The following is a 24,935-nucleotide window of genomic DNA, read 5'->3' on the forward strand; positions in this document are numbered from 1 at the left end:
ACTCATCAGGATCTTGGGACATATTTGGTACTTTTCTGGTTGTAAGGTCCTTCCTGGGCTATAGACCATATGCAGTTAATATTTATAAGGATTTTAGCACTTATTTGGTTCAGTTTTAGTGTTTAAATCCTTTTCCATATGGAGATTATACTCATCAGGATCTTGGGACATATTTGGTACTTTTCTGGTTGTAAGGTCCTTCCTCGGCTATAATAGACCCTATGCAGTTAATATTTATACGGATTTTAGCATTTATTTGGTTCAGTTTTAGTGTTTAAATCCTTCTCCACTTGGAGATTATACTCATCAGGTTCTTGGAACATATTTGGTACTTTTCTGGTTGTAAAATCTTTCCTTGGCAATAGGCCCTATGCAGTTAATATTTATAAGGATTTTAGCACTTATTTGGTTCAGTTTTAGTGTTTAAATCCTTTTCCATATGGCAATTATACTCATCAGGATCTTAGCACATAATTAGTACTTTTTTGGTTGTAAAATCCATCCTTGGCTATAGGCCCTATGCAGTTAATATTTATAAGGATTTTAGCACTAATTTGGTTCAGTTTTAGTGTTTAAATCCTTTTCCATATGGCGATTATACTCATCAGGATCTTGGGACATATTTGGTACTTTTCTGGTTGTAAGGTCCTTCCTGGGCTATAATAGACCCTATGCAGTTAATATTTATAAGGATTTTAGCACTTATTTGGTTCAGTTTTAGTGTTTAAATCCTTTTCCATATGGCGATTATACTCATCAGGATCTTAGCACATATTTAGTACTTTTTTGGTTGTAAAATCCTTCCTTGGCTATAGACCCTATGCAGTTAATATTTATAAAGATTTTAGCACTTATTTGGTTCAGTTTTAGTGTTTAAATCCTTTTCCATATGGAGATTATACTCATCAGGATCTTGGGACATATTTGGTACTTTTCTGGTTGTAAGGTCCTTCCTTGGCTATAATAGACCCTATGCAGTTAATATTTATAAGGATTTTAGCACTTATTTGGTTCAGTTTTAGTGTTTAAATCCTTTTCCATATGGCGATTATACTCATGAGGATCTTAGCACATATTTAGTACTTTTTTGGTTGTAAAATCCTTCCTTGGCTATAGACCCTATGCAGTTAATATTGATAAGGATTTTAGCATTTATTTGGTTCAGTTTTAGTGTTTAAATCCTTTTCCATACGGAGATTATACTCATCAGGATCTTGGGACATATTTGGTACTTTTCTGGTTGTAAGGTCCTTCCTGGGCTATAATAGACCCTATGCAGTTAATATTTATAAGGATTTTAGCATTTATTTGGTTCAGTTTTAGTGTTTAAATCCTTTTCCATACGGAGATTATACTCATCAGGATCTTGGGACATATTTGGTACTTTTCTGGTTGGAAAATCTTTCCTTGGCAATAGACCCTATGCAGTTAATATTTATAAGGATTTTAGCACTTATTTGGTTCAGTTTTAGTGTTTAAATCCTTTTCCACACGGAGATTATACTCATCAGGATCTTCGGACATATTTGGTACTTTTCTGGTTGTAAGGTCCTTCCTGGGCTATAATAGACCCTATGCAGTTAATATTTATAAGGATTTTAGCACTTATTTGGTTCAGTTTTAGTGTTTAAATCCTTTTCCATACGGAGATTATACTCATCAGGATCTCGGGACATATTTGGTACTTTTCTGGTTGTAAGGTCCTTCTTGGGCTATAATAGACCCTATGCAGTTAATATTTATAAGGATTTTAGCACTTATTTGGTTCAGTTTTAGTGTTTAAATCCTTTTCCATATGGCGATTATACTCATCAGGATCTTAGCACATATTTAGTACTTTTTTGGTTGTAAAGTCCTTCCTTGGCAATAGACCCTATGCAGTTAATATTTATAAGGATTTTAGCATTTATTTGGTTCAGTTTTAGTGTTTAAATCCTTTTCCATACGGAGATTATACTCATCAGGATCTTGGGACATATTTGGTACTTTTCTGGTTGTAAGGTCCTTCCTGGGCTATAATAGACCCTATGCAGTTAATATTTATAAGGATTTTAGCACTTATTTGGTTCAGTTTTAGTGTTTAAATCCTTTTCTATATGGCAATTATACTCATCAGGATCTTAGCACATAATTAGTACTTTTTTGGTTGTAAAATCCATCCTTGGCTATAGGCCCTATGCAGTTAATATTTATAAGGATTTTAGCACTAATTTGGTTCAGTTTTAGTGTTTAAATCCTTTTCCATACGGAGATTATACTCATCAGGATCTTGGGACATATTTGGTACTTTTCTGGTTGTAAGGTCCTTCCTGGGCTATAATAGACCCTATGCAGTTAATATTTATAAGGATTTTAGCACTTATTTGGTTCAGTTTTAGTGTTTAAATCCTTTTCTATATGGCAATTATACTCATCAGGATCTTAGCACATAATTAGTACTTTTTTGGTTGTAAAATCCATCCTTGGCTATAGGCCCTATGCAGTTAATATTTATAAGGATTTTAGCACTAATTTGGTTCAGTTTTAGTGTTTAAATCCTTTTCCATATGGCGATTATACTCATCAGGATCTTGGGACATATTTGGTACTTTTCTGGTTGTAAGGTCCTTCCTGGGCTATAATAGACCCTATGCAGTTAATATTTATAAGGATTTTAGCACTTATTTGGTTCAGTTTTAGTGTTTAAATCCTTTTCCATATGGCGATTATACTCATCAGGATCTTAGCACATATTTAGTACTTTTTTGGTTGTAAAATCCTTCCTTGGCTATAGACCCTATGCAGTTAATATTTATAAAGATTTTAGCACTTATTTGGTTCAGTTTTAGTGTTTAAATCCTTTTCCATATGGAGATTATACTCATCAGGATCTTGGGACATATTTGGTACTTTTCTGGTTGTAAGGTCCTTCCTTGGCTATAATAGACCCTATGCAGTTAATATTTATAAGGATTTTAGCACTTATTTGGTTCAGTTTTAGTGTTTAAATCCTTTTCCATATGGCGATTATACTCATGAGGATCTTAGCACATATTTAGTACTTTTTTGGTTGTAAAATCCTTCCTTGGCTATAGACCCTATGCAGTTAATATTGATAAGGATTTTAGCATTTATTTGGTTCAGTTTTAGTGTTTAAATCCTTTTCCATACGGAGATTATACTCATCAGGATCTTGGGACATATTTGGTACTTTTCTGGTTGTAAGGTCCTTCCTGGGCTATAATAGACCCTATGCAGTTAATATTTATAAGGATTTTAGCATTTATTTGGTTCAGTTTTAGTGTTTAAATCCTTTTCCATACGGAGATTATACTCATCAGGATCTTGGGACATATTTGGTACTTTTCTGGTTGGAAAATCTTTCCTTGGCAATAGACCCTATGCAGTTAATATTTATAAGGATTTTAGCACTTATTTGGTTCAGTTTTAGTGTTTAAATCCTTTTCTATATGGCAATTATACTCATCAGGATCTTAGCACATAATTAGTACTTTTTTGGTTGTAAAATCCATCCTTGGCTATAGGCCCTATGCAGTTAATATTTATAAGGATTTTAGCACTAATTTGGTTCAGTTTTAGTGTTTAAATCCTTTTCCATATGGCGATTATACTCATCAGGATCTTGGGACATATTTGGTACTTTTCTGGTTGTAAGGTCCTTCCTGGGCTATAATAGACCCTATGCAGTTAATATTTATAAGGATTTTAGCACTTATTTGGTTCAGTTTTAGTGTTTAAATCCTTTTCCATATGGCGATTATACTCATCAGGATCTTAGCACATATTTAGTACTTTTTTGGTTGTAAAATCCTTCCTTGGCTATAGACCCTATGCAGTTAATATTTATAAAGATTTTAGCACTTATTTGGTTCAGTTTTAGTGTTTAAATCCTTTTCCATATGGAGATTATACTCATCAGGATCTTGGGACATATTTGGTACTTTTCTGGTTGTAAGGTCCTTCCTTGGCTATAATAGACCCTATGCAGTTAATATTTATAAGGATTTTAGCACTTATTTGGTTCAGTTTTAGTGTTTAAATCCTTTTCCATATGGCGATTATACTCATGAGGATCTTAGCACATATTTAGTACTTTTTTGGTTGTAAAATCCTTCCTTGGCTATAGACCCTATGCAGTTAATATTGATAAGGATTTTAGCATTTATTTGGTTCAGTTTTAGTGTTTAAATCCTTTTCCATACGGAGATTATACTCATCAGGATCTTGGGACATATTTGGTACTTTTCTGGTTGTAAGGTCCTTCCTGGGCTATAATAGACCCTATGCAGTTAATATTTATAAGGATTTTAGCATTTATTTGGTTCAGTTTTAGTGTTTAAATCCTTTTCCATACGGAGATTATACTCATCAGGATCTTGGGACATATTTGGTACTTTTCTGGTTGGAAAATCTTTCCTTGGCAATAGACCCTATGCAGTTAATATTTATAAGGATTTTAGCACTTATTTGGTTCAGTTTTAGTGTTTAAATCCTTTTCCACACGGAGATTATACTCATCAGGATCTTCGGACATATTTGGTACTTTTCTGGTTGTAAGGTCCTTCCTGGGCTATAATAGACCCTATGCAGTTAATATTTATAAGGATTTTAGCACTTATTTGGTTCAGTTTTAGTGTTTAAATCCTTTTCCATACGGAGATTATACTCATCAGGATCTCGGGACATATTTGGTACTTTTCTGGTTGTAAGGTCCTTCTTGGGCTATAATAGACCCTATGCAGTTAATATTTATAAGGATTTTAGCACTTATTTGGTTCAGTTTTAGTGTTTAAATCCTTTTCCATATGGCGATTATACTCATCAGGATCTTAGCACATATTTAGTACTTTTTTGGTTGTAAAGTCCTTCCTTGGCAATAGACCCTATGCAGTTAATATTTATAAGGATTTTAGCATTTATTTGGTTCAGTTTTAGTGTTTAAATCCTTTTCCATACGGAGATTATACTCATCAGGATCTTGGGACATATTTGGTACTTTTCTGGTTGTAAGGTCCTTCCTGGGCTATAATAGACCCTATGCAGTTAATATTTATAAGGATTTTAGCACTTATTTGGTTCAGTTTTAGTGTTTAAATCCTTTTCTATATGGCAATTATACTCATCAGGATCTTAGCACATATTTAGTACTTTTTTGGTTGTAAAATCCATCCTTGGCTATAGGCCCTATGCAGTTAATAATTATAAGGATTTTAGCATTTCTTTGGTTCAGTTTTAGTGTTTAAATCCTTTTCCATACGGAGATTATACTCATCAGGATCTTGGGACATATTTGGTACTTTTCTGGTTGTAAGGTCATTCCTGGGCTATAATAGACCCTATGCAGTTAATATTTATAAGGATTTTAGCACTTATTTGGTTCAGTTTTAGTGTTTAAATCCTTTTCCATATGGAGATTATACTCATCAGGATCTTAGCACATATTTAGTACTTTTTTGGTTGTAAAATCCTTCCTTGGCTATAGACCCTATGCAGTTAATATTTATAAAGATTTTAGCACTTATTTGGTTCAGTTTTAGTGTTGAAATCTTTTTCCATATGGCGATTATACTCATGAGGATCCTAGCACATATTTAGTACTTTTTTGGTTGTAAAATCCTTCCTTGGCTATAGACCCTATGCAGTTAATATTTATAAGGATTTTAGCACTTATTTGGTTCAGTTTTAGTGTTTAAATCCTTTTCCATACGGAGATTATACTCATCAGGATCTTGGGACATATTTTGTACTTTTCTGGTTGTAAGGTCCTTCCTGGGCTATAATAGACCCTATGCAGTTAATATTTATAAGGATTTTAGCACTTATTTGGTTCAGTTTTAGTGTTTAAATCCTTTTCCACACGGAGATTATACTCATCAGGATCTTCGGACATATTTGGTACTTTTCTGGTTGTAAGGTCCTTCCTGGGCTATAATAGACCCTATGCAGTTAATATTTATAAGGATTTTAGCACTTATTTGGTTCAGTTTTAGTGTTTAAATCCTTTTCCATACGGAGATTATACTCATCAGGATCTCGGGACATATTTGGTACTTTTCTGGTTGTAAGGTCCTTCTTGGGCTATAATAGACCCTATGCAGTTAATATTTATAAGGATTTTAGCACTTATTTGGTTCAGTTTTAGTGTTTAAATCCTTTTCCATATGGCGATTATACTCATCAGGATCTTAGCACATATTTAGTACTTTTTTGGTTGTAAAGTCCTTCCTTGGCAATAGACCCTATGCAGTTAATATTTATAAGGATTTTAGCACTTATTTGGTTCAGTTTTAGTGTTTAAATCCTTTTCCATATGGAGATTATACTCATCAGGATCTTGGGACATATTTGGTACTTTTCTGGTTGTAAGGTCCTTCCTGGGCTATAATAGACCCTATGCAGTTAATATTTATAAGGATTTTAGCACTTATTTGGTTCAGTTTTAGTGTTTAAGTCCTTTTCCATATGGCGATTATACTCATCAGCATCTTGGGACATATTTGGTATTTTTCTGGTTGTAAAGTCCTTCCTTGGCAATAGACCCTATCCAATTAATATTTATAAGGATTTTAGCACTTATTTGGTTCAGTTTTCGTGTTTAAACCCTTTTCCATATGGCGATTATACTCATCAGGATCTTGGGACATATTTGGTACTTTTCTGGTTGTAAGGTCCTTCCTTGGCTATAATAGACCCTATGCAGTTAATATTTATAAGGATTTTAGCACTTATTTGGTTCAGTTTTAGTGTTTAAATCCTTTTCCAAATGGCGATTATACTCATCAGCATCTTGGGACATATTTGGTACTTTTCTGGTTGTAAGGTCCTTCCTGGGCTATGATAGATCCTATGCAGTTAATATTTATAAGGATTTTAGCACTTATTTGGTTCAGTTTTAGTGTTTAAATCCTTTTCCATATGGAGATTATACTCATCAGGATCTTGGGACATATTTGGTACTTTTCTGGTTGTAAGGTCCTTCCTTGGCTATAATAGACCCTATGCAGTTAATATTTATAAGGATTTTAGCATTTCTTTGGTTCAGTTTTAGTGTTTAAATCCTTTTCCATATGGAGATTATACTCATCAGGATCTTGGGACATATTTGGTACTTTTCTGGTTGTAAGGTCCTTCCTGGGCTATGATAGATCCTATGCAGTTAATATTTATAAGGATTTTAGCACTTATTTGGTTCAGTTTTAGTGTTTAAATCCTTTTCCATATGGAGATTATACTCATCAGGATCTTAGCACATATTTAGTACTTTTTTGGTTGTAAAATCCTTCCTTGGCTATAGACCCTATGCAGTTCATATTTATAAAGATTTTAGCACTTATTTGGTTCAGTTTTAGTGTTTAAATCCTTTTCCATATGGAGATTATACTCATCAGGATCTTGGGACATATTTGGTACTTTTCTGGTTGTAAGGTCCTTCCTTGGCTATAATAGACCCTATGCAGTTAATATTTATAAGGATTTTAGCACTTATTTGGTTCAGTTTTAGTGTTTAAATCCTTTTCCATATGGCAATTATACTCATCAGGATCTTAGCACATATTTAGTATTTTTTTGGTTGTAAAATCCATCCTTGGCTATAGGCCCTATGCAGTTAATATTTATAAGGATTTTAGCATTTCTTTGGTTCAGTTTTAGTGTTTAAATCCTTTTCCATATGGAGATTATACTCATCAGGATCTTGGGACATATTTGGTACTTTTCTGGTTGTAAGGTCCTTCCTTGGCTATAATAGACCCTATGCAGTTAATATTTATAAGGATTTTAGCACTTATTTGGTTCAGTTTTAGTGTTTAATTCCTTTTCCATATGGCGATTATACTCATGAGGATCTTAGCACATATTTAGTACTTTTTTGGTTGTAAATTCCTTCCTTGGCTATAGACCCTATGCAGTTAATATTTATAAGGATTTTAGCATTTATTTGGTTCAGTTTTAGTGTTTAAATCCTTTTCCATATGGAGATTATACTCATCAGGATCTTGGGACATATTTGGTACTTTTCTGGTTGTAAGGTCCTTCCTCGGCTATAATAGACCCTATGCAGTTAATATTTATACGGATTTTAGCATTTATTTGGTTCAGTTTTAGTGTTTAAATCCTTCTCCACTTGGAGATTATACTCATCAGGTTCTTGGAACATATTTGGTACTTTTCTGGTTGTAAAATCTTTCCTTGGCAATAGGCCCTATGCAGTTAATATTTATAAGGATTTTAGCACTTATTTGGTTCAGTTTTAGTGTTTAAATGCTTTTCCATATGGCAATTATACTCATCAGGATCTTAGCACATAATTAGTACTTTTTTGGTTGTAAAATCCATCCTTGGCTATAGGCCCTATGCAGTTAATATTTATAAGGATTTTAGCACTAATTTGGTTCAGTTTTAGTGTTTAAATCCTTTTCCATATGGCGATTTTACTCATCAGGATCTTGGGACATATTTGGTACTTTTCTGGTTGTAAGGTCCTTCCTGGGCTATAATAGACCCTATGCAGTTAATATTTATAAGGATTTTAGCACTTATTTGGTTCAGTTTTAGTGTTGAAATCTTTTTCCATATGGCGATTATACTCATGAGGATCCTAGCACATATTTAGTACTTTTTTGGTTGTAAAATCCTTCCTTGGCTATAGACCCTATGCAGTTAATATTTATAAAGATTTTAGCACTTATTTGGTTCAGTTTTAGTGTTTAAATCCTTTTCCATATGGAGATTATACTCATCAGGATCTTGGGACATATTTGGTACTTTTCTGGTTGTAAGGTCCTTCCTTGGCTATAATAGACCCTATGCAGTTAATATTTATAAGGATTTTAGCACTTATTTGGTTCAGTTTTAGTGTTTAAATCCTTTTCCATATGGCGATTATACTCATGAGGATCTTAGCACATATTTAGTACTTTTTTGGTTGTAAAATCCTTCCTTGGCTATAGACCCTATGCAGTTAATATTGATAAGGATTTTAGCATTTATTTGGTTCAGTTTTAGTGTTTAAATCCTTTTCCATACGGAGATTATACTCATCAGGATCTTGGGACATATTTGGTACTTTTCTGGTTGTAAGGTCCTTCCTGGGCTATAATAGACCCTATGCAGTTAATATTTATAAGGATTTTAGCATTTATTTGGTTCAGTTTTAGTGTTTAAATCCTTTTCCATACGGAGATTATACTCATCAGGATCTTGGGACATATTTGGTACTTTTCTGGTTGGAAAATCTTTCCTTGGCAATAGACCCTATGCAGTTAATATTTATAAGGATTTTAGCACTTATTTGGTTCAGTTTTAGTGTTCAAATCCTTTTCCATATGGCAATTATACTCATGAGGATCTTAGCACGTATTCAGTACTTTTTTGGTTGTAAAATCCATCCTTGGTTATAGGCCCTATGCAGTTAATATTTATAAGGATTTCAGCATTTCTTTAGTTCAGTTTTAGTGTTTAAATCCTTTTCCATATGGAGATTATACTCATCAGGATCTTGGGACATATTTGGTACTTTTCTGGTTGTAAGGTCCTTCCTTGGCTATAATAGACCCTATGCAGTTAATATTTATAAAGATTTTAGCACTTATTTGGTTCAGTTTTAGTGTTTAAATCTTTTTCCATATGGCGATTATACTCATGAGGATCTTAGCACATATTTGGTACTTTTTTGGTTGTAAAATCTTTCCTTGGCTATAGACCCTATGCAGTTAATATTTATAAGGATTTTAGCACTTATTTGGTTCAGTTTTAGTGTTTAAATCCTTTTCCATATGGAGATTATACTCATCAGGATCTTGGGACATATTTGGTACTTTTCTGGTTGTAAGGTCCTTCCTTGGCTATAATAGACCCTATGCAGTTAATATTTATAAGGATTTTAGCATTTCTTTGGTTCAGTTTTAGTGTTTAAATCCTTTTCCATATGGAGATTATACTCATCAGGATCTTGGGACATATTTGGTACTTTTCTGGTTGTAAGGTCCTTCCTGGGCTATGATAGATCCTATGCAGTTAATATTTATAAGGATTTTAGCACTTATTTGGTTCAGTTTTAGTGTTTAAATCCTTTTCCATATGGAGATTATACTCATCAGGATCTTAGCACATATTTAGTACTTTTTTGGTTGTAAAATCCTTCCTTGGCTATAGACCCTATGCAGTTCATATTTATAAAGATTTTAGCACTTATTTGGTTCAGTTTTAGTGTTTAAATCCTTTTCCATATGGAGATTATACTCATCAGGATCTTGGGACATATTTGGTACTTTTCTGGTTGTAAGGTCCTTCCTTGGCTATAATAGACCCTATGCAGTTAATATTTATAAGGATTTTAGCACTTATTTGGTTCAGTTTTAGTGTTTAAATCCTTTTCCATATGGCAATTATACTCATCAGGATCTTAGCACATATTTAGTATTTTTTTGGTTGTAAAATCCATCCTTGGCTATAGGCCTTATGCAGTTAATATTTATAAGGATTTTAGCATTTATTTGGTTCAGTTTTAGTGTTTAAATCCTTTTCCATATGGAGATTATACTCATCAGGATCTTGGGACATATTTGGTACTTTTCTGGTTGTAAGGTCCTTCCTTGGCTATAATAGACCCTATGCAGTTAATATTTATAAGGATTTTAGCACTTATTTGGTTCAGTTTTAGTGTTTAATTCCTTTTCCATATGGCGATTATACTCATGAGGATCTTAGCACATATTTAGTACTTTTTTGGTTGTAAATTCCTTCCTTGGCTATAGACCCAATGCAGTTAATATTTATAAGGATTTTAGCATTTATTTGGTTCAGTTTTAGTGTTTAAATCCTTTTCCATACGGAGATTATACTCATCAGGATCTTGGGACATATTTGGTATTTTTCTGGTTGTAAGGTCCTTCCTTGGCTATAATAGACCCTATGCAGTTAATATTTATAAGGATTTTAGCACTTATTTGGTTCAGTTTTAGTGTTTAAATCCTTTTCCATATGGCGATTATACTCATCAGCATCTTGGGACATATTTGGTACTTTTCTGGTTGTAAAGTCCTTCCTTGGCAATAGACCCTATGCAGTTAATATTTATAAGGATTTTAGCACTTATTTGGTTTAGTTTTAGTGTTTAAATCCTTTTCCATATGGAGATTATACTCATCAGGATCTTGGGACATATTTGGTACTTTTCTGGTTGTAAGGTCCTTCCTTGGCTATAATAGACCCTATGCAGTTAATATTTATAAGGATTTTAGCACTTATTTGGTTCAGCTTTAGTGTTTAAATCCTTTTCCATATGGAGATTATACTTATCAGGATCTTGGGACATATTTGGTACTTTAATGTTGTAAGGTCCTTCTTTGGCTATAATAGACCCTATGCAGTTAATATTTATAAGGATTTTAGCACTTATTTGGTTCAGTTTTAGTGTTTAAATCCTTTTCCATATGGAGATTATACTCATCAGGATCTTGGGACATATTTGGTACTTTTCTGGTTGTAAGGTCCTTCCTCGGCTATAATAGACCCTATGCAGTTAATATTTATACGGATTTTAGCATTTATTTGGTTCAGTTTTAGTGTTTAAATCCTTCTCCACTTGGAGATTATACTCATCTGGTTCTTGGAACATATTTGGTACTTTTCTGGTTGTAAAATCTTTCCTTGGCAATAGGCCCTATGCAGTTAATATTTATAAGGATTTTAGCACTTATTTGGTTCAGTTTTAGTGTTTAAATCCTTTTCCATATGGCAATTATACTCATCAGGATCTTAGCACATAATTAGTACTTTTTTGGTTGTAAAATCCATCCTTGGCTATAGGCCCTATGCAGTTAATATTTATAAGGATTATAGCACTAATTTGGTTCAGTTTTAGTGTTTAAATCCTTTTCCATATGGCGATTATACTCATCAGGATCTTGGGACATATTCGGTACTTTTCTGGTTGTAAGGTCCTTCCTGGGCTATAATAGACCCTATGCAGTTAATAATTATAAGGATTTTAGCACTTATTTGGTTCAGTTTTAGTGTTTAAATCCTTTTCCATATGGCGATTATACTCATCAGGATCTTAGCACATATTTAGTACTTTTTTGGTTGTAAAATCCTTCCTTGGCTATAGACCCTATGCAGTTAATATTGATAAGGATTTTAGCATTTCTTTGGTTCAGTTTTAGTGTTTAAATCCTTTTCCATACGGAGATTATACTCATTAGGATCTTGGGACATATTTGGTACTTTTCTGGTTGTAAGGTCATTCCTGGGCTATAATAGACCCTATGCAGTTAATATTTATAAGGATTTTAGCACTTATTTGGTTCAGTTTTAGTGTTTAAATCCTTTTCCATATGGAGATTATACTCATCAGGATCTTAGCACATATTTAGTACTTTTTTGGTTGTAAAATCCTTCCTTGGCTATAGACCCTATGCAGTTAATATTTATAAAGATTTTAGCACTTATTTGGTTCAGTTTTAGTGTTGAAATCTTTTTCCATATGGCGATTATACTCATGAGAATCCTAGCACATATTTAGTACTTTTTTGGTTGTAAAATCCTTCCTTGGCTATAGACCCTATGCAGTTAATATTTATAAGGATTTTAGCACTTATTTGGTTCAGTTTTAGTGTTTAAATCCTTTTCCATACGGAGATTATACTCATCAGGATCTTAGCACATATTTAGTACTTTTTTGGTTGTAAAATCCTTCCTTGGCTATAGACCCTATGCAGTTAATATTGATAAGGATTTTAGCATTTCTTTGGTTCAGTTTTAGTGTTTAAATCCTTTTCCATACGGAGATTATACTCATCAGGATCTTGGGACATATTTGGTACTTTTCTGGTTGTAAGGTCATTCCTGGGCTATAATAGACCCTATGCAGTTAATATTTATAAGGATTTTAGCACTTATTTGGTTCAGTTTTAGTGTTTAAATCCTTTTCCATATGGAGATTATACTCATCAGGATCTTAGCACATATTTAGTACTTTTTTGGTTGTAAAATCCTTCCTTGGCTATAGACCCTATGCAGTTAATATTTATAAAGATTTTAGCACTTATTTGGTTCAGTTTTAGTGTTGAAATCTTTTTCCATATGGCGATTATACTCATGAGAATCCTAGCACATATTTAGTACTTTTTTGGTTGTAAAATCCTTCCTTGGCTATAGACCCTATGCAGTTCATATTTATAAAGATTTTAGCACTTATTTGGTTCAGTTTTAGTGTTTAAATCCTTTTCCATATGGAGATTATACTCATCAGGATCTTGGGACATATTTGGTACTTTTCTGGTTGTAAGGTCCTTCCTTGGCTATAATAGACCCTATGCAGTTAATATTTATAAGGATTTTAGCACTTATTTGGTTCAGTTTTAGTGTTTAAATCCTTTTCCATATGGCAATTATACTCATCAGGATCTTAGCACATATTTAGTATTTTTTTGGTTGTAAAATCCATCCTTGGCTATAGGCCCTATGCAGTTAATATTTATAAGGATTTTAGCATTTCTTTGGTTCAGTTTTAGTGTTTAAATCCTTTTCCATATGGAGATTATACTCATCAGGATCTTGGGACATATTTGGTACTTTTCTGGTTGTAAGGTCCTTCCTTGGCTATAATAGACCCTATGCAGTTAATATTTATAAGGATTTTAGCACTTATTTGGTTCAGTTTTAGTGTTTAATTCCTTTTCCATATGGCGATTATACTCATGAGGATCTTAGCACATATTTAGTACTTTTTTGGTTGTAAATTCCTTCCTTGGCTATAGACCCTATGCAGTTAATATTTATAAGGATTTTAGCATTTATTTGGTTCAGTTTTAGTGTTTAAATCCTTTTCCATATGGAGATTATACTCATCAGGATCTTGGGACATATTTGGTACTTTTCTGGTTGTAAGGTCCTTCCTCGGCTATAATAGACCCTATGCAGTTAATATTTATACGGATTTTAGCATTTATTTGGTTCAGTTTTAGTGTTTAAATCCTTCTCCACTTGGAGATTATACTCATCAGGTTCTTGGAACATATTTGGTACTTTTCTGGTTGTAAAATCTTTCCTTGGCAATAGGCCCTATGCAGTTAATATTTATAAGGATTTTAGCACTTATTTGGTTCAGTTTTAGTGTTTAAATCCTTTTCCATATGGCAATTATACTCATCAGGATCTTAGCACATAATTAGTACTTTTTTGGTTGTAAAATCCATCCTTGGCTATAGGCCCTATGCAGTTAATATTTATAAGGATTTTAGCACTAATTTGGTTCAGTTTTAGTGTTTAAATCCTTTTCCATATGGCGATTTTACTCATCAGGATCTTGGGACATATTTGGTACTTTTCTGGTTGTAAGGTCCTTCCTGGGCTATAATAGACCCTATGCAGTTAATATTTATAAGGATTTTAGCACTTATTTGGTTCAGTTTTAGTGTTTAAATCCTTTTCCATATGGCGATTATACTCATGAGGATCTTAGCACATATTTAGTACTTTTTTGGTTGTAAAATCCTTCCTTGGCTATAGACCCTATGCAGTTAATATTGATAAGGATTTTAGCATTTATTTGGTTCAGTTTTAGTGTTTAAATCCTTTTCCATACGGAGATTATACTCATCAGGATCTTGGGACATATTTGGTACTTTTCTGGTTGTAAGGTCCTTCCTGGGCTATAATAGACCCTATGCAGTTAATATTTATAAGGATTTTAGCATTTATTTGGTTCAGTTTTAGTGTTTAAATCCTTTTCCATACGGAGATTATACTCATCAGGATCTTGGGACATATTTGGTACTTTTCTGGTTGGAAAATCTTTCCTTGGCAATAGACCCTATGCAGTTAATATTTATAAGGATTTTAGCACTTATTTGGTTCAGTTTTAGTGTTCAAATCCTTTTCCATATGGCAATTATACTCATGAGGATCTTAGCACGTATTTAGTACTTTTTTGGTTGTAAAATCCATCCTTGGTTATAGGCCCTATGCAGTTAATATTTATAAGGATTTTAGCACTTATTTGGTTCAGTTTTAGTGTTTAAATCCTTTTCCATATGGAGATTATACTCATCAGGATCTTGGGACATATTTGGTACTTTTCTGGTTGTAAGGTCCTTCCTTGGCTATAATAGACCCTATGCAGTTAATATTTATAAGGATTTTAGCATTTCTTTAGTTCAGTTTTAGTGTTTAAATCCTTTTCCATATGGAGATTATACTCATCAGGATCTTGGGACATATTTGGTACTTTTCTGGTTGTAAGGTCCTTCCTGGGCTATGATAGATCCTATGCAGTTAATATTTATAAGGATTTTAGCACTTATTTGGTTCAGTTTTAGTGTTTAAATCCTTTTCCATATGGAGATTATACTCATCAGGATCTTAGCACATATTTAGTACTTTTTTGGTTGTAAAATCCTTCTTTGGCTATAGACCCTATGCAGTTCATATTTATAAAGATTTTAGCACTTATTTGGTTCAGTTTTAGTGTTTAAATCCTTTTCCATATGGAGATTATACTCATCAGGATCTTGGGACATATTTGGTACTTTTCTGGTTGTAAGGTCCTTCCTTGGCTATAATAGACCCTATGCAGTTAATATTTATAAGGATTTTAGCACTTATTTGGTTCAGTTTTAGTGTTTAAATCCTTTTCCATATGGCAATTATACTCATCAGGATCTTAGCACATATTTAGTATTTTTTTGGTTGTAAAATCCATCCTTGGCTATAGGCCTTATGCAGTTAATATTTATAAGGATTTTAGCATTTCTTTGGTTCAGTTTTAGTGTTTAAATCCTTTTCCATATGGAGATTATACTCATCAGGATCTTGGGACATATTTGGTACTTTTCTGGTTGTAAGGTCCTTCCTTGGCTATAATAGACCCTATGCAGTTAATATTTATAAGGATTTTAGCACTTATTTGGTTCAGTTTTAGTGTTTAATTCCTTTTCCATATGGCGATTATACTCATGAGGATCTTAGCACATATTTAGTACTTTTTTGGTTGTAAATTCCTTCCTTGGCTATAGACCCTATGCAGTTAATATTTATAAGGATTTTCGCACTTATTTGGTTCAGTTTTAGTGTTTAAATCCTTTTCCATATGGAGATTATACTCATCAGGATCTTGGGACATATTTGGTACTTTTCTGGTTGTAAGGTCCCTCCTTGGCTATAATAGACCCTATGCAGTTAATATTTATAAGGATTTTAGCACTTATTTGGTTCAGTTTTAGTGTTTAAATCCTTTTCCATATGGAGATTCTACTCATCAGGATCTTGGGACATATTTTGTACTTTTTTGGTTGTAAGGTCCTTCCTTGGCTATAATAGACCCTATGCAGTTAATATTTATAAGGATTTTAGCATTTCTTTGGTTCAGTTTTAGTGTTCAAATCTTTTTCCATATGGCGATTATACTCATGAGGATCTTAGCACATATTTAGTACTTTTTTGGTTGTAAAATCATTCCTTGGCAATAGACCCTATGCAGTTAATATTTATAAGGATTTTCGCACTTATTTGGTTCAGTTTTAGTGTTTAAATCCTTTTCCATATGGAGATTATACTCATCAGGATCTTGGGACATATTTGGTACTTTTCTGGTTGTAAGGTCCTTCCTGGGCTATAATAGACCCTATGCAGTTAATACTTATAAGGCTTTTAGCACTTATTTGGTTCAGTTTTAGTGTTTAAATCCTTTTCCATATGGAGATTATACTCATCAGGATCTTAGCACATATTTAGTACTTTTTTGGTTGTAAAATCCTTCCTTGGCAATAGACCCTATGCAGTTAATATTTATAAGGATTTTAGCACTTATTTCGTTCAGTTTTAGTGTTTAAATCCTTTTCCATATGGCGATTATACTCATCAGCATCTTGGGACATATTTGGTACTTTTCTGGTTGTAAAGTCCTTCCTTGGCAATAGACCCTATGCAGTTAATATTTATAAGGATTTTAGCACTTATTTGGTTTAGTTTTAGTGTTTAAATCCTTTTCCATATGGAGATTATACTCATCAGGATCTTGGGACATATTTGGTACTTTTCTGGTTGTAAGGTCCTTCCTTGGCTATAATAGACCCTATGCAGTTAATATTTATAAGGATTTTAGCACTTATTTGGTTCAGTTTTAGTGTTTAAATCCTTTTCCATATGGCGATTATACTCATCAGCATCTTGGGACATATTTGGTACTTTTCTGGTTGTAAAGTCCTTCCTTGGCAATAGACCCTATGCAATTAATATTTATAAGGATTTTAGCACTTATTTGGTTTAGTTTTAGTGTTTAAATCCTTTTCCATATGGAGATTATACTCATCAGGATTTTGGGACATATTTGGTACTTTTCTGGTTGTAAGGTCCTTCCTCGGCTATAATAGACCCTATGCAGTTAATATTTATACGGATTTTAGCATTTATTTGGTTCAGTTTTAGTGTTTAAATCCTTCTCCACTTGGAGATTATACTCATCAGGTTCTTGGAACATATTTGGTACTTTTCTGGTTGTAAAATCTTTCCTTGGCAATAGACCCTATGCAATTAATATTTATAAGGATTTTAGCACTTATTTGGTTTAGTTTTAGTGTTTAAATCCTTTTCCATATGGAGATTATACTCATCAGGATTTTGGGACATATTTGGTACTTTTCTGGTTGTAAGGTCCTTCCTCGGCTATAATAGACCCTATGCAGTTAATATTTATACGGATTTTAGCATTTATTTGGTTCAGTTTTAGTGTTTAAATCCTTCTCCACTTGGAGATTATACTCATCAGGTTCTTGGAACATATTTGGTACTTTTCTGGTTGTAAAATCTTTCCTTGGCAATAGGCCCTATGCAGTTAATATTTATAAGGATTTTAGCACTTATTTGGTTCAGTTTTAGTGTTTAAATCCTTTTCCATATAGCAATTATACTCATCAGGATCTTAGCACATAATTAGTACTTTTTTGGTTGTAAACTCCATCCTTGGCTATAGGCCCTATGCAGTTAATATTTATAAGGATTTTAGCACTAATTTGGTTCAGTTTTAGTGTTTAAATCCTTTTCCATATGGCGATTATACTCATCAGGATCTTGGGACATATTTGGTACTTTTCTGGTTGTAAGGTCCTTCCTTGGCTATAATAGACCCTATGCAGTTAATATTTATAAAGATTTTAGCACTTATTTGGTTCAGTTTTAGTGTTTAAATCCTTTTCCATACGGAGATTATACTCATCAGGATCTTGGGACATATTTGGTACTTTTCTGGTTGGAAAATCTTTCCTTGGCAATAGACCCTATGCAGTTAATATTTATAAGGATTTTAGCACTTATTTGGTTCAGTTTTAGTGTTTAAATCCTTTTCTATATGGCAATTATACTCATCAGGATCTTAGCACATATTTAGTACTTTTTTGGTTGTAAAATCCATCCTTGGCTATAGGCCCTATGCAGTTAATAATTATAAGGATTTTAGCATTTCTTTGGTTCAGTTTTAGTGTTTAAATCCTTTTCCATACGGAGATTATACTCATCAGGATCTTGGGACATATTTGGTACTTTTCTGGTTGTAAGGTCATTCCTGGGCTATAATAGACCCTATGCAGTTAATATTTATAAGGATTTTAGCACTTATTTGGTTCAGTTTTAGTGTTTAAATCCTTTTCCATATGGAGATTATACTCATCAGGATCTTAGCACATATTTAGTACTTTTTTGGTTGTAAAATCCTTCCTTGGCTATAGACCCTATGCAGTTAATATTTATAAAGATTTTAGCACTTATTTGGTTCAGTTTTAGTGTTTAAATCTTTTTCCATATGGCGATTATACTCATGAGAATCCTAGCACATATTTAGTACTTTTTTGGTTGTAAAATCCTTCCTTGGCTATAGACCCTATGCAGTTAATATTTATAAGGATTTTAGCACTTATTTGGTTCAGTTTTAGTGTTTAAATCCTTTTCCATACGGAGATTATACTCATCAGGATCTTGGGACATATTTGGTACTTTTTTGGTTTTAAAATCTTTCCTTGGCTATAGACCCTATGCAGTTAATATTTATAAGGATTTTAGCACTTATTTGGTTCAGTTTTAGTGTTTAAATCCTTTTCCATACGGAGATTATACTCATCAGGATCTTGGGACATATTTGGTACTTTTCTTGTTGGAAAATCTTTCCTTGGCAATAGACCCTATGCAGTTAATATTTATAAGGATTTTAGCACTTATTTGGTTCAGTTTTAGTGTTTAAATCCTTTTCTATATGGCAATTATACTCATCAGGATCTTAGCACATATTTAGTACTTTTTTGGTTGTAAAATCCATCCTTGGCTATAGGCCCTATGCAGTTAATAATTATAAGGATTTTAGCATTTCTTTGGTTCAGTTTTAGTGTTTAAATCCTTTTCCATACGGAGATTATACTCATCAGGATCTTGGGACATATTTGGTACTTTTCTGGTTGTAAGGTCCTTCCTTGGCTATAATAGACCCTATGCAGTTAATATTTATAAGGATTTTAGCACTTATTTGGTTCAGTTTTAGTGTTTAAATCCTTTTCCATATGGAGATTATACTCATCAGGATCTTAGCACATATTTAGTACTTTTTTGGTTGTAAAATCCATCCTTGGCTATAGACCCTATGCAGTTAATATTTATAAGGATTTTAGCACTTATTTGGTTCAGTTTTAGTGTTTAAATCCTTTTCCATACGGAGATTATACTCATCAGGATCTTGGGACATATTTGGTACTTTTCTGGTTGTAAGGTCCTTCCTTGGCTATAATAAACCCTATGCTGTTAATATTTATAAGGATTTTAGCACTTATTTGGTTCAGTTTTAGTGTTGAAATCTTTTTCCATATGGCGATTATACTCATGAGGATCCTAGCACATATTTAGTACTTTTTTGGTTGTAAAATCCTTCCTTGGCTATAGACCCTATGCAGTTAATATTTAAAAAGATTTTAGCACTTATTTGGTTCAGTTTTAGTGTTGAAATCTTTTTCCATATGGCGATTATACTCATGAGGATCCTAGCACATATTTAGTACTTTTTTGGTTGTAAAATCCTTCCTTGGCTATAGACCCTATGCAGTTAATATTTATAAGGATTTTAGCACTTATTTGGTTCAGTTTTAGTGTTTAAATCCTTTTCCATACGGAGATTATACTCATCAGGATCTTGGGACATATTTTGTACTTTTCTGGTTGTAAGGTCCTTCCTGGGCTATAATAGACCCTATGCAGTTAATATTTATAAGGATTTTAGCACTTATTTGGTTCAGTTTTAGTGTTTAAATCCTTTTCCACACGGAGATTATACTCATCAGGATCTTGGGACATATTTGGTACTTTTCTGGTTGTAAGGTCCTTCCTGGGCTATAATAGACCCTATGCAGTTAATATTTATAAGGATTTTAGCACTTATTTGGTTCAGTTTTAGTGTTTAAATCCTTTTCCATACGGAGATTATACTCATCAGGATCTCGGGACATATTTGGTACTTTTCTGGTTGTAAGGTCCTTCCTGGGCTATAATAGACCCTATGCAGTTAATATTTATAAAGATTTTAGCACTTATTTGGTTCAGTTTTAGTGTTTAAATCCTTTTCCATATGGAGATTATACTCATCAGGATCTTAGCACATATTTAGTACTTTTTTGGTTGTAAAGTCCTTCCTTGGCAATAGACCCTATGCAGTTAATATTTATAAGGATTTTAGCACTTATTTGGTTCAGTTTTAGTGTTTAAATCCTTTTCCATATGGAGATTATACTCATCAGGATCTTGGGACATATTTGGTACTTTTCTGGTTGTAAGGTCCTTCCTGGGCTATAATAGACCCTATGCAGTTAATACTTATAAGGATTTTAGCACTTATTTGGTTCAGTTTTAGTGTTTAAGTCCTTTTCCATATGGCGATTATACTCATCAGCATCTTGGGACATATTTGGTATTTTTCTGGTTGTAAAGTCCTTCCTTGGCAATAGACCCTATCCAATTAATATTTATAAGGATTTTAGCACTTATTTGGTTCAGTTTTCGTGTTTAAACCCTTTTCCATATGGCGATTATACTCATCAGGATCTTGGGACATATTTGGTACTTTTCTGGTTGTAAGGTCCTTCCTTGGCTATAATAGACCCTATGCAGTTAATATTTATAAGGATTTTAGCACTTATTTGGTTCAGTTTTAGTGTTTAAATCCTTTTCCATATGGCGATTATACTCATCAGCATCTTGGGACATATTTGGTACTTTTTTGGTTGTAAAATCTTTCCTCGGCTATAATAGACCCTATGCAGTTAATATTTATACGGCTTTTAGCATTTATTTGGTTCAGTTTTAGTGTTTAAATCCTTCTCCACTTGGAGATTATACTCATCAGGTTCTTGGAACATATTTGGTACTTTTCTGGTTGTAAAATCTTTCCTTGGCAATAGGCCCTATGCAGTTAATATTTATAAGGATTTTAGCACTTATTTGGTTCAGTTTTAGTGTTTAAATCCTTTTCCATATAGCAATTATACTCATCAGGATCTTAGCACATAATTAGTACTTTTTTGGTTGTAAACTCCATCCTTGGCTATAGGCCCTATGCAGTTAATATTTATAAGGATTTTAGCACTAATTTGGTTCAGTTTTAGTGTTTAAATCCTTTTCCATATGGCGATTATACTCATCAGGATCTTGGGACATATTTGGTACTTTTCTGGTTGTAAGGTCCTTCCTTGGCTATAATAGACCCTATGCAGTTAATATTTATAAGCATTTTAGCACTTATTTGGTTCAGTTTTAGTGTTTAAATCCTTTTCCATACGGAGATTATACTCATCAGGATCTTGGGACATATTTGGTACTTTTCTGGTTGTAAGGTCCTTCCTCGGCTATAATAGACCCTATGCAGTTAATATTTATAAGGATTTTAGCACTTATTTGGTTCAGTTTTAGTGTTTAAATCCTTTTCCATATGGAGATTATACTCATCAGGATCTTAGCACATATTTAGTACTTTTTTGGTTGTAAAATCCTTCCTTGGCTATAGACCCTATGCAGTTAATATTTATAAAGATTTTAGCACTTATTTGGTTCAGTTTTAGTGTTTAAATCTTTTTCCATATGGCGATTATACTCATGAGAATCCTAGCACATATTTAGTACTTTTTTGGTTGTAAAATCCTTCCTTGGCTATAGACCCTATGCAGTTAATATTTATAAGGATTTTAGCATTTATTTGGTTCAGTTTTAGTGTTTAAATCCTTTTCCATACGGAGATTATACTCATCAGGATCTTGGGACATATTTGGTACTTTTTTGGTTTTAAAATCTTTCCTTGGCTATAGACCCTATGCAGTTAATATTTATAAGGATTTTAGCACTTATTTGGTTCAGTTTTAGTGTTTAAATCCTTTTCCATACGGAGATTATACTCATCAGGATCTTGGGACATATTTGGTACTTTTCTGGTTGGAAAATCTTTCCTTGGCAATAGACCCTATGCAGTTAATATTTATAAGGATTTTAGCACTTATTTGGTTCAGTTTTAGTGTTTAAATCCTTTTCTATATGGCAATTATACTCATCAGGATCTTAGCACATATTTAGTAATTTTTTGGTTGTAAAATCCATCCTTGGCTATAGGCCCTATGCAGTTAATAATTATAAGGATTTTAGCATTTCTTTGGTTCAGTTTTAGTGTTTAAATCCTTTTCCATACGGAGATTATACTCATCAGGATCTTGGGACATATTTGGTACTTTTCTGGTTGTAAGGTCCTTCCTTGGCTATAATAGACCCTATGCAGTTAATATTTATAAGGATTTTAGCACTTATTTGGTTCAGTTTTAGTGTTTAAATCCTTTTCCATATGGAGATTATACTCATCAGGATCTTAGCACATATTTAGTACTTTTTTGGTTGTAAAATCCATCCTTGGCTATAGACCCTATGCAGTTAATATTTATAAGGATTTTAGCACTTATTTGGTTCAGTTTTAGTGTTTAAATCCTTTTCCATACGGAGATTATACTCATCAGGATCTTGGGACATATTTGGTACTTTTCTGGTTGTAAGGTCCTTCCTTGGCTATAATAAACCCTATGCTGTTAATATTTATAAGGATTTTAGCACTTATTTGGTTCAGTTTTAGTGTTGAAATCTTTTTCCATATGGCGATTATACTCATGAGGATCCTAGCACATATTTAGTACTTTTTTGGTTGTAAAATCCTTCCTTGGCTATAGACCCTATGCAGTTAATATTTAAAAAGATTTTAGCACTTATTTGGTTCAGTTTTAGTGTTGAAATCTTTTTCCATATGGCGATTATACTCATGAGGATCCTAGCACATATTTAGTACTTTTTTGGTTGTAAAATCCTTCCTTGGCTATAGACCCTATGCAGTTAATATTTATAAGGATTTTAGCACTTATTTGGTTCAGTTTTAGTGTTTAAATCCTTTTCCATACGGAGATTATACTCATCAGGATCTTGGGACATATTTTGTACTTTTCTGGTTGTAAGGTCCTTCCTGGGCTATAATAGACCCTATGCAGTTAATATTTATAAGGATTTTAGCACTTATTTGGTTCAGTTTTAGTGTTTAAATCCTTTTCCACACGGAGATTATACTCATCAGGATCTTGGGACATATTTGGTACTTTTCTGGTTGTAAGGTCCTTCCTGGGCTATAATAGACCCTATGCAGTTAATATTTATAAGGATTTTAGCACTTATTTGGTTCAGTTTTAGTGTTTAAATCCTTTTCCATACGGAGATTATACTCATCCGGATCTCGGGACATATTTGGTACTTTTCTGGTTGTAAGGTCCTTCCTGGGCTATAATAGACCCTATGCAGTTAATATTTATAAGGATTTTAGCACTTATTTGGTTCAGTTTTAGTGTTTAAATCCTTTTCCATATGGCGATTATACTCATCAGGATCTTAGCACATATTTAGTACTTTTTTGGTTGTAAAGTCCTTCCTCTGCAATAGACCCTATGCAGTTAATATTTATAAGGATTTTAGCACTTATTTGGTTCAGTTTTAGTGTTTAAATCCTTTTCCATATGGAGATTATACTCATCAGGATCTTGGGACATATTTGGTACTTTTCTGGTTGTAATGTCCTTCCTGGGCTATAATAGACCCTATGCAGTTAATATTTATAAGGATTTTAGCACTTATTTGGTTCAGTTTTAGTGTTTAAGTCCTTTTCCATATGGCGATTATACTCATCAGGATCTTGGGACATATTTGGTATTTTTCTGGTTGTAAAGTCCTTCCTTGGCAATAGACCCTATCCAATTAATATTTATAAGGATTTTAGCACTTATTTGGTTCAGTTTTCGTGTTTAAACCCTTTTCCATGTGGCGATTATACTCATCAGGATCTTGGGACATATTTGGTACTTTTCTGGTTGTAAGGTCTTTCCTCGGCTATATTAGACCCTATGCAGTTAATATTTATAAGGATTTTAGCACTTATTTGGTTCAGTTTTAGTGTTTAAATCCTTTTCCATATGGCGATTATACTCATCAGCATCTTGGGACATATTTGGTACTTTTTTGGTTGTAAAATCTTTCCTTGGCTATAGACCCTATGCAGTTAATATTTATAAGGATTTTAGCACTTATTTGGTTCAGTTTTAGTGTTTAAATCCTTTTCCATATGGAGATTATACTCATCAGGATCTTGGGACATATTTGGTACTTTTCTGGTTGTAAGGTCCTTCCTTGGCTATAATAGACCCTATGCAGTTAATATTTATAAGGATTTTAGCATTTCTTTGGTTCAGTTTTAGTGTTTAAATCCTTTTCCATATGGAGATTATACTCATCAGGATCTTGGGACATATTTGGTACTTTTCTGGTTGTAAGGTCCTTCCTGGGCTATGATAGATCCTATGCAGTTAATATTTATAAGGATTTTAGCACTTATTTGGTTC

This window comes from Watersipora subatra, chromosome 5 (assembly GCF_963576615.1).
Source record: "Watersipora subatra chromosome 5, tzWatSuba1.1, whole genome shotgun sequence".
NCBI classification, from domain to species: domain Eukaryota; kingdom Metazoa; phylum Bryozoa; class Gymnolaemata; order Cheilostomatida; family Watersiporidae; genus Watersipora; species Watersipora subatra.